Source organism: Pinus tabuliformis, chromosome 7, assembly GCF_031772625.1.
Source record: "Pinus tabuliformis cultivar Carrire ecotype Pingquan chromosome 7, CPIR1, whole genome shotgun sequence".
Lineage (NCBI taxonomy): Eukaryota > Viridiplantae > Streptophyta > Pinopsida > Pinales > Pinaceae > Pinus > Pinus tabuliformis.
Window position 1 is genome coordinate 901402783 of NC_142293.1, and position 11988 is coordinate 901414770.

Sequence of the window (11988 nt, forward strand, 5' to 3'; positions counted from 1 at the left end):
GATAAAGATTAGTGGATCACGGTAGATCTGGGTACTAAACCAACGGTAATGCCAGCTGAAGACTGGGAAAAGTTGGATCAGAAGGCAAAGAGCACAATATGGTTGTGTGTCTCAGATTCAATATTGCTGAATGTATCAGGGGAAGCTTTGGTGAAGGCTTTGTGGGACAAGTTAGGGACTTTGTACCAATATAAGTCTCTGGTGAATAAACTATTCCTACAGAAAAATATGTATAACCTGAGGATGAAAGATGGAGACTCGATGATAGAGCATATGAATGCATTTAATATTGTGGTAAGCCAGTTATTATCTATTGATATTAAAATTTTAGACGAATATAAGTGCATAATTTTTTTGTGGTCTCTACTAGATTTGTGGGATAGTATGGTTGTTACAATAGGTAGTAATGCAACTTCCTTGCAGTTTGATGAAATAGTCTCATCCTTGTTGTCGGAGGAGATGAGACAGAAAAATATGGAGGGCCAAAATGGTGATGCATTGTTTAAATGAGGATGGTCCTAGAACAAAAACAAAAATAATTCCTTGAGTGGGAGATCTAAATCTCTTGGAAAACTTGTAAAGGTGTGTTGGAAATACAGAAAGGAAGGGCACTTCAAAAGAGACTGTAAATATAAAGCTCCTGAGAAATGAAAGAGATCTGATGATGCTCCTTCTGTAGAGGTGAAAACCACCTTAGATGAAGGTGGGGATGTGTACTTGGCTTCTTATTCAAGTACACATGTAGATCATGATGCATGGTTGATTGAATTAGGTGCATCCTTTCACTTCACTCCCCATAGAGAGTGGTTCTGCGAGTATGAGAAATATGATGGTGGTGATGTATTCTTAGGAAATGACAGGAAGGTTAGAATCATTGGTCGTGAAAAATTCAAGTTGAAGTTGCAAGGTGGAAGGATTAGAACACTTTCGGGTGTTCTGCATATTCATGCATTGGCCAGAAGTCTTATTTCTGTAAGAAAGCTAGATGATACAGGTGTAAAAATAGTATTCGAGAAAGATACCTGCAATATGGTTCGGGGAGAAATGGTATTGATGAGGGGAGTTCAGATTGGAACTTTGTACAAGCTTGAAGGTAGCACTGCTATTGATGGGTGCAATAGTTCTATGGTTCCTGAAAGTGGAGCAGAAAATCTAATGGTCTCTAGAGAAAATACCATGCTATGGCATCAAAGGCTTAGACATATTGGAGAGAAGGGCCTTTGAATACTTCATGGTAATGGTATGATAGAAGGTATGTCTAATTTCTCTCTTGATTTTGTTTTCTGTGAAAATTGTGTATATGGGAAGCAAAATCGGGTGAGTTTCCTCTCTGGTGCTAAGAGGGTGAAACATATATTAAAGCTTATGCACAATGATGTGTTTGGACCTGTGTCGGTTCAATCACTGGGTAAGTATGTGTACTATGTATCATTTATAGATGAATTATCAAGGAATACATTGTTGAAAATAATACTGAGAGGGGGGGTGAATCAATATTATTAAGTCAAATTCTTTTTCAATTTATACAAAGATTTGTATATGCTACTTCAGTGAATGAAAATAGCTTGTATACGCAACTCTGACTAATGAAACTCGCGTATAACTTCTAGATTTATAATTTAATTTATTCTTTAGCTATTGATCATTAATTTGTGTGTCAGAACCATATAACAGTAAGCTGGAACAGAAAATTAGAGCAGACAGTCACACAAAAGAACACAAGATATAAGGTGGAAACCCAATGTGGGTGAAAACCACTTGCTGCAATATGTCTCTATCTTCTTTCAATTAGAAACTTCTTTTTACAATGATTCTGTACTGGTGCAGTCTTATACCAGCACGTAGGCTTCAACCTGCAGAAGGCTACAACCTTCTCTCGTTCTCCAGCTTCTCCTGGAAGGGAGCTACAACCCCCTTAGCTCTTGTACTAGCTGAGGTACTAGTACATAGGTTCTAACCTACAGGAGGCTTCAACCTTCTCTTTTCTTTGAGGGACCACGTTTCATAAATTTTCAGACTGGATCCATGTATATCAATCAAACATCAAGTATATCTGCATTAACCAAACTCCTTTGTGCAAACAAATACTGAATCAACCAATAAATTCTCAGAATGTTGTAACCAAAAAACAGTACCAGTAACCAAACACCAATTCTGAACCCAGAACACTATAGCAATAAACAGAAGCAGCTAAAACATATTTCAAGAGACATAGCTACTTCACCAATATAAACCTGTGTATATACGCAGCTATGTAAAAACCAACTAACGTATACACAGTCTTCACTTGCTTAACCTACGTGTATACGCGCCTCTACTGTGTCAAACCTGCGTATAGATCTATAAAAGATAATTTATCCTTTTACTTAATCAGACATCAGTTATACCCAGATTATCAGATTTATAGATCTAATCATGCACCAAATATAATAGATCAAAAACACATAATGATACTATTATTCAAGCCTTGAAATCTTGACCCATCAATAGATCTTAACCATCGTGTAATGCTCAGGTTCCTTCTTGATTCTGATCCAGCTGTAACTCACCAACCAATCACCAGTATTCTAGATCTTACTTCACTCAAGATATTCAACATATAAGTCGATACCCTTGCCAAATGATCTCCTTCCCTTTTTATAGACTTAGGCCTTACTCAAACCATGGTCCAAAACCATTGAGAACTAATACTAGGGACCCAATACTTGGGTTCAACACTTTAAATGCAATACCAAGGACCAAAAACATAGGTTCAAATATGTCGGACTAAATACCATGGACCAACCATAAGTTTTCCCACATCTATGTGATTTTCTTTGCATGAAAGTGCGTGCATACGCATACGCGACTTTTGATCGGAAATCCCGTGTGTACGCGATTTCGTCAAAGGGAACCTACGTATACCTCTTTTTCTTTCATTCTGAGAGCCTGAACAGTGATCTGCCATCTGAGTGAGTTGCCATCAAGGACAACACCTGTGTCATAGTGCCAAACCTGTGTCATAATGCCAACAATCTCCCCCTTTGGACTTGATGGCAACCCTAAGTCACTCAAAAACATTCTCCCCCTTTGACATCAAGGGCAAAGGGTTATGCTCCCCCTGAATACATGTTGAATCCTCTGCTCTGCTGTGTTGTCCAAGCTCCCCCTAAATATAGGCAAGGTCTGCAAGAATATAATCTATACAAGAAACATGACTTTAAAAGACCTTCCTATCACCAAAGACTCATACATACATCCATCTCCCAACCAAGTGGGGATTGACTCATCCACCCAACCAAGTGGGGATACACCAAAAGTTTACACATGACAAATAGGTACATTACATCATTCAACCCAAGCATAGTGGGGAAACCAAAATAGGCCGTTACATGACCTTGATAAAAGAAATATAAGACATAGAGACAAAATATCTACAACAAGACTCTAACAGTTATCAACAACTAACATTAGTATCATTTGTCAATCATTATTCAGACCAGCACCCATGTTCTCTTTCTGCACTTTGTTCCACCTGAAATCAAACCAATTGTGAATTTGAACCAAGATCTTTGAAGATAATGCCAACAATGCATTATTAGAAGAATATATGCTCCCCCTGAACCTGTGCCAGATGGTCTCTGTCAGACCCATATCAAACTCTTTTCATCCTGAGCCTGACCCCATTGCTTTTCTTCAAATCAACATATACGCAACTGTACCTTCATAAACCGGCGTATGTACGTGGATCCTCCTCATTCAACTCGCATACAACCACTTTTCTCTGAAACAGACAAGATTCAATAGAAAGATGATGCATCAACTACTCCTAGCTTCTGTCTAAGGTATTCAAATGTCTCCCTGGGCAGTGGTTTGGTGAGGATATCAGCAACTTGTTCCTTAGAGGGAACATACTCCAACTTGACCTTTTTTCAGGCACTTGTTCTCGGAGAAAATGATATTTGATAGGTATGTGCTTGGTCTTTGAATGCATGACTGGATTTTTTGAAATGTTGATTGCACTTGTATTATCACATAGAATGGGGATAGGCGAAGTACAAGTGATTTGCATGTCTTGTAATGTCTGCATCATCCAGAGGAGTTGTGTGCAGCAAGATGCAACAGCTACATATTCTACTTCAGCTGTAGATAATGCAATTGAACTCTATTTCTTGCTGAACCAAGATACTAACCTAGGACCCATGAAGAATGCTCCACCACTAGTGCTTTTTCTATCATCCACAATTCCTGCCCAATCTACATCTATATATGCATGAAGTGTGAGATCTGTACTTCTAGGATACCATAAGCCATAGTTTTGAGTTCCTTGAAGATACTTAAAAATTCTCTTAACGGCCTAAAGATGAGTTTCCTTTGGATTTTCCTGAAACCTTCCAACTATTCCCACCACATGCATGATATCTGGTCAGGTACCTATTAGATAGAGAAGACTACCAATCATGTATCTATAGGTTGGTTGATGCACTGCTGCTAATTCATCATTTGCGTTGAGGCTGCATCCTGTTACCATAGGGGTACATACTGGTTTTGAATCCTCCATCCCATATTTCTTCAAGATCTGCTTGAGATACTTGGTTTGTGATATAAAATGTCGTCTTTGTTTTATTGGATTTGTAAACTAAGAAAATATGTGAGCTCACCAAGCATAGACATTTCAAACTCTTTTTGCATCACCAAGGCAAAATTTTGACTCATGTCTTCTTCATTGCTACCAAAGATGATATCATCAACATACACAACAAGTATTAGCAACTTATCATTGTCAACTTTTATATACAAATTGCTATCTGTGGAACCTTTTGTGAAACCTTGTTGATGGAGGTACTTATCCAAGCGATAATACCAAGCCCTGGGAGCCTATTTAAGGCCATAGAGAGCCTTTTTGAGTCTGCATACAAGCTTTGGATCATTTCCAAGGATAAACCCATCTGGTTGCTCAATATACACTTCTTCATCCAAGTATACATTTAGAAAAGTAGAGTTCATGTCCATTTGAAATACTTTGAACTTCTGAAATCTAGAAAGGGCAAGGAACATCCTTATGGCCTCAAGTCTGGCAACTGTTGCAAAAGTTTCTTCAAAGTCTATACCTTCCTATTGAGCATACCCTTTACAAACAAGTATGGCCTTGTTCCTAATCACATCTCCATTTTCATTTAGCTTATTTTTGAATATCCATTTTATTCCTATGACATTCTTATCTTTTGGACTAGGAACTAACTCCCAAGTGTTATTCTTTTCAATCTGCTTAAGTTCTTCCTCCATGGCCTTTACCCAGCATTCATCTTTGCATGCCTCTCTTACATTTTGCGGTTCAGTGGAGGAGAGTAATGCTAGATAACTTGAAGCTTCTGAAATGATTCTTCTTGTTTGTACACCTGCCTCCTTTTGCCCCAAAATTTGAGTTTCTGGATGATTCTTCTGAACGTACCTAGATGGAGTCTTTTCTTCTATCCTTATCGGTTCTTCTGGTGCCTCATGGGTTTCTTCTTCATCATGAGTCTGGTTTGTTGTAGAAGGATAGTCCTCATCATCTTCAAACTCTCTAGATTTTACTTGCCTTGGAATGTTTCCTTCTTCATCAACCACTACATCAATACTTTCAACAATTTTTCCAAGTCTTTTATTGTAACACTTATATTCTTTTTTGTGGGGAGAGTAACCAAGGAGAATGCCTTCATCTGCTCTAGGTTCAAACTTGCCAAGGTTTTCATCAGTCTTTTTGATGTAGCATTTGCTCCCAAAAATTTTGAAGTATTTTACCGTGGGATTCTTACCATACCATAGTTCGTGAGGAGTCTGAGTGTTGTTTACCCAGACATTTGTCTTGTTGAGAATAGTAACTGCAGCAAATGCGGCTTCACCCCAGAAGGTTGTGGGAGTTCCAGACTTGTCAATCATAGCACGAACCATTTTTTGAACCGTTATGTTCATCCTTTCCACTACTCCATTTTGCTGAGGAGTCATTGCAGTAGATAATTCCCTTCTTATTCCATGTTCTTCACAAAAATCGAAAAACTCATTCGAGGTTAATTCCCCCCCTCGATCAGACCTGAGGCATTTGATTTTGCGATCTAATTCATTTTCCACCAAGGCTTTGAATGATTTGAACTTTTCGAAAGCTTCATATTTATGCTTCATAAGTCCTATCCAACAAATCCTGGAAAAGTAGTCAATGAACAATATAAAGTATTCTTCTCCTCGAGGTGACCTTTTCCTAGATGGACCACATACATCAGTATGGACAAGTTCAAGTGGCCTGCTAGCTGATCCTTCCTTCTTAGGGAAATTAGTTCTGGTTTTCTTACCAAATTGACATGATTTTCATATTGTATTGTCTAGAATTCTGATGTCAGGTAGATCACGAACCGCCTGATATTTGCATTCTTTCCTTATCTGTGAGAAGCTTAGATGCCCCAATCTTCTGTGCCATAGCCAGTGTTCATCATTCTTGCTTAGATAGCATTGTTTTTTTCCTCCCTTGCGTATAAATAAATTATTTGGAGTTCTTATGCATTTGATCACTGTTTCTCCTGTATCAAGCTCACGAACAATGCATCCATTTGATCGAAATATTACTTCATTTCCTTGATCACACATTTGACTGACACTTAATAAATTATGCTTTAAGCCATCAACATACATAACATTTCCAGCCTTGACCTTTTCTTTCAAAAGAACAGAACCTTTACCTTTTATGAGTGCAGGGGTGTCATTTCCAAATGAGACCTTCTTTTCCTTTTCTAAGGCACTATATGACTGAAGTTTATCTTTATCACCTTTCATATGTTTTGAGCATCCACTGTCAATGTACCATTGATATTCCTGTCCTTCTGCATATAAGGCTATACCACATCTTTCTGGTAGCAGTTCTTTCTTTTTCCATATTTTGGGACTTAATGAAGCTTGCTCCTTCTGAGTTATTTGTCGAAACCTACTCCTGCATTCAGAATCTTCATGACCGAAGTTGTTACAAATAGAACATTCTATTTCATTTTCAAGAGCAGAAAATTTATTGTATGTCCTTTTCATGATCCCAATCATACTCATTTGTTTTTGAGCTTCTCTAGTCATGATTGTCTTGTAGGCAACACATTGAGCTACTTTGTGACCAAAGTTATGACAAGAGAAGCATTGGCCATTGAAGAAACTCTTGCGATTATCAAATCTACCAACCCAATGATTGTAGTTTCTATTGACATCCATTCTTGACGTAAATTGAGAATGATTTACCTGTGGTTGGTTGTAGCTTTTGTTCATCCTTGAAGAAGATTGCCCTCGATTTACCTGGTAGTCTTTGTTCATTCTTGAGGTAAATTGTCCCTGATTTACCTGGTGATCTCCATTGGGCCTTTGCTGTCGATTATCAACCTGCTCACTTCTCCTTGCAGCTTCAAGATAAATTTTGGAGGAAGACAGCTTCTGTGCTTGAGAAGTTTCTTTGGTATACCCAAGACCTGTCTTGATTAGAGGAGAATGTTGTACTTTGATAATTTCATCTAAAGTTTTAGATCCTTTAGCAAATCTAAGATTAAGAGCTTTCATTTTCTCAATGTCCTTTCTAAGTCCCACAATTTCACATTCTAACTTTTCATTGTGTTTCTCCATTTCAGCAAGTTGGGATGTCAGAGTATCTATAATCATGTTTTTCTCCTCTAAGCAAATTTTGAGTTTAGAAATTTCTTCATAAAGACTTTCTTCATCTATAGCATCCAAGAAATCATCATCTTCAAAAGCCATCAAAAGTCTATAATCATTACCTTGTTCATCTTCATCGCTATTTGAAAGTCCATCACTGTCTTCATGTGTGTAATATCTCTTCTTACTTACATTCTGTTTTCTGTTCCATCTAACTGGTTCCTTACCTTTGTCAAGCTTATCTTTATGAGGACACTTGGCAGCATAGTGATCGACTCTTCCACAAGCAAAACATTTGAAAGGGAGCTTACCTCTGAATCTTCCAGAACCCAGTTGAAGGTTTTTGACAAAATTTGACTCTTCCTCTTCTTCTGACATATATCCTGAGTCATTGTAATCTCCTTTTCCTGAGGCTTTGAATGCAGCTTCTCTCTTGTCTGATGGTCCCCCTTTTCTCATTTCGTAAGCGGTTAGGATTTCATGTAGCTGTGACATGGTAAGGCTCTGTAGATTCTTTTTTTCTTCTATGGCGGAAACTTTTGATTCAAACTTAGAAGACAAAGATCTTAGAAGCTTTTCAACCAAAACAACTTCTTTTATTTCTTCACCCAAATTTTTCATACAATTAACAATCTCACCTATACGTAGGAAATAGTTAGCCACACTTTCATCATTGTACATTCTGAGATTTTCATATTGAATTCTGAGAGTTTGTAGTTTTTCTCGCTTTACATATTCATCTCCTTCATAGCTCAAAATGATCTTATCCCATATTTCTTTTGCAGTTTTGAGTTGCATAACCTTGAAGAATTCTAATTGAGATAGGCTCCATAATAGAGTATTGACCGCCTTTGCATTTGTTTCATACTAATTCTTACCAACTGTATCTGTAGGAGTTGCTGATGGAAAAGTGTATCCTGTTTCCACAATATCCCAAACTTCTTTACCAAGAGATTGAAGATAGGCAGTGATTCTTACCTTCCAATACATGAAGTTGCTTCCATCGAAAATTGGTGGCCTGATTGATGCTTCTTTTTCGTAGTTGCTCATGATGATAGATCTTCCTTCAAGCGATCAAGCTTCTTCTGAAGGACCTGCTCTGATACTAATTGTTGAAAATAATACTAAGAGGGGGGGTGAATCAGTATTATTAAGTCAAAGTCTTTTTCAATTTATACAAAGATTTGTATACGCTACTTTAGTGAATTAAAACAGCGTGTATACGCAACTCTGACTATTGAAACTCGCGTATAACTTCCAGACTTATAATTTAATTTATTCTTCAAATGTTGATCATTAATCTGTGTGTCAGAACAATATAACAGTAAGCTAGAATAGAAAGTAGAGCAGACAGTCACACAAAAGAACACAAGACATAAGGTGGAAACCCAATGTGGGTGAAAACCACCTACTGCAATATGTCTCTATCTTATTTCAATTAGAAACTTCTTTTTACAATGATTCTGTACTGTGCAGTCTTATACCAACATGCAGGCTTCAACCTGCAGAAGGCTACAACCTTCTCTCATTCTCCAGCTTCTCCTGGAAGGGAGCTACAACCCCCTTAGCTCATGTACTAGCTGAGGTACTAGTACGCAGGTGTTGACCTACAAAAGGCTTCAACCTTCTCTTTTCTTTGAGGGACCATGTTTCATAAAATTTTAGACTGGATCCATGTATATCAATCAAACATCAAGTATATCTGCATTAACCAAACTCCTTTTTGCAAACAATTACTGAATCAACCAATAAATTCTCAGAATGTTGTAACTAGAAAACAGTACCAGTAACCAGACACCAATTCTAAGCCCAGAACACTGCAGCAATAAACAGAAGCAGCTAAAACATATTTCAAGAGACGTACGCTACTTCACCAATATAAACTTGCGTATATATGCAGTATGTTAAAACCAACCAGCGTATACGCAGTCTTCACTTGCTTAACCTGCGTGTATACACGCCTCTGCTGTGTTGAACCTACATACAAATCTATAAAAGATAATTTATCCTTTTACTTAATCAGACATCAATTATACCTATATTATCAGATTTATATATCTAATCATGTGCCAAATATAATAGATCAAAAACACACAATGATGCTACTATTCAAGCCTTGAGATCTTGACCCATCAATAGATCTTAACCATCGTGTAATGTTCAGGTTCCTTCTTGATTCAGATCCAGTTGTAACTCACCAACCAATCACCAGTATTCCAGATCTTAATTCACTCAAGATATTCAACATATAAGTCGATACCCTTGCCAAATGATCTCCTTCCCTTTTTATAGACTTAGGCCTTACTCAAACCATGGTCCAAAACCATTGAGAACTAATACTAGGGACCCAATACTTGGGTTCAACACTTTAAATGCAATACCAAGGACTAAAATCATAGGTTCAAATATGTCGGACTAAATACCATGGACCAACCATAAGTTTTCCCACATGTACACGCTTTTATTTGCATGAAAGTGCGTGCATACGCATATGCGACTTTTGATCATAAATCCCACGTGTATACGCAACTTCGTCAAAGGGAACCTGCGTATACCTCTTTTTCTTTCATTCTGAGAGCCTGAACAGTGATCTGCCATCTGAGTGAGTTGCCATCAAGGACAACACCTGTGTCATAGTGCCAAACCTGTGTCATAATGCCAACATACATGGATATATTTCCTTAGAAATGAATCTAAAGTCTTTGACATGTTCAAATAATTTAAGGCTCTAGTGGAAAACTAGACAGAGAAGAAGACAAAGGTGTTGAGGACAGATAACGGTGGAGAGTTTTGCAAGAGAGAATTTGAAGAGTTTTGTAAGAAGTGTGGTATAGCAAGACAGAAGACTACTCCATACACTTCTGAGAAAAATGGATTTGCAAAAAGAATGAACAAGATGTTGATGGAGGAGGCAAGAAGCATGTTCATTGGTGTGGGGTTAGGACAGAAATTCTGGGTAGAGGCAGTGGATACTGCATGTTACCTGGTCAATAAATCACCTTCATCAGCATTAGAGAATAAGACTCCATAAGAGGTATGGACTGGTAAGAAACCTTCTCTTTCACATCTAAGGGTATTTGGATGTGATGCATATGTACATGTTCCAAAGAAGAAAAGAACAAATTTGGATAGTAAATCTGAAAAGTGCATCTTTATTGGGTATAAGGTTCGTTTAAAAGGTTATAAGCTTTGGAACCCAGAAACAAGGAAGGTTATGTACAGCTAAGATGCGGTGTTTATAGAGGTGAAAGTTGTTTTTAAACATGAAGTCCTACCAAAGGAATCTGAGAAGATAGAGTTTGAGCTAAAGGAGGAAGAATCAGACTCTACAGTAGAAGAGGAACCAAAAGATGAAGAGCCACAAACTCTGACTATGAGAAGATCAGTTCAAGAAAGAAGGCATCCAAAAAGGTATAGTCCATCTGCTTTTTGTTCAAATTTTTATTTATCTATTACTAATGATGATTCCTGAACTATGAGGGAAGTAGTAGATTCAAAGGACGGAAATCTCTGGAAAGAGGCCATGGTTGATGATATGGCATATTTGCACAAAAATGAGTTTTGGGATATGGTGGAGTTATTAGCTGGAAGGAAACCCATTGGCAACAAATGGGTGTTTAAGAAGAAGATGAATGCAGAAGGAAAGGTGGAGAAATACAAAGCTCGGTTGATAGAAAAAGGTTATTCCCAGGTACCGGGAATTGATTTTGGTGATATTTTTTCTCCTGTTGCTAAGGTAGCTTCTATTAGATTACTTTTATCTATTGCTGCTACTTTTGATTTTGAGAATGAACAAATGGATGTGAACACAAGGATCTGGAAGAAGAGATCTACATGAATCAACTTGAAGGATTTGTGGTGAAGGCTAAGAAAGAACTGTTATGCAAGTTAAAAAAGTCTACATATGGGTTAAAACAGTCACCAAGGATGTGGTATCAAAAATTTTATACATTTATATGGGGAATTGGTTTCACTAGAAGCAAAGAAGATCACTGTGTGTATTTTAAATTAATTGGTGACCGTGTTATTTATATGGTCTTGTATGTGGATGATATGTTTCTGGCTGGAAATGACAACAAAATTATCCACGATTTGAAGACCCAATTGTACTCCAAATTTGACATAAAAGATCTTGGTGCTGCAAACTATATTTTGGGCATGGAATTTAAATGAGATTGGGTAAAGAGGAAGATCTAGTTAAACTAGAGGAAGTATGTCGAGACAATATTGCAGAGGCTTAATATGCAGGATAGTAAACCGATGAAGGTTCCTATTCCTGTAGGTGTAAATTTATCTGTTGAACGGTTTCCCAAGACACGAGAAGAGGAAGAGGACATGTCCCGTGTTCCA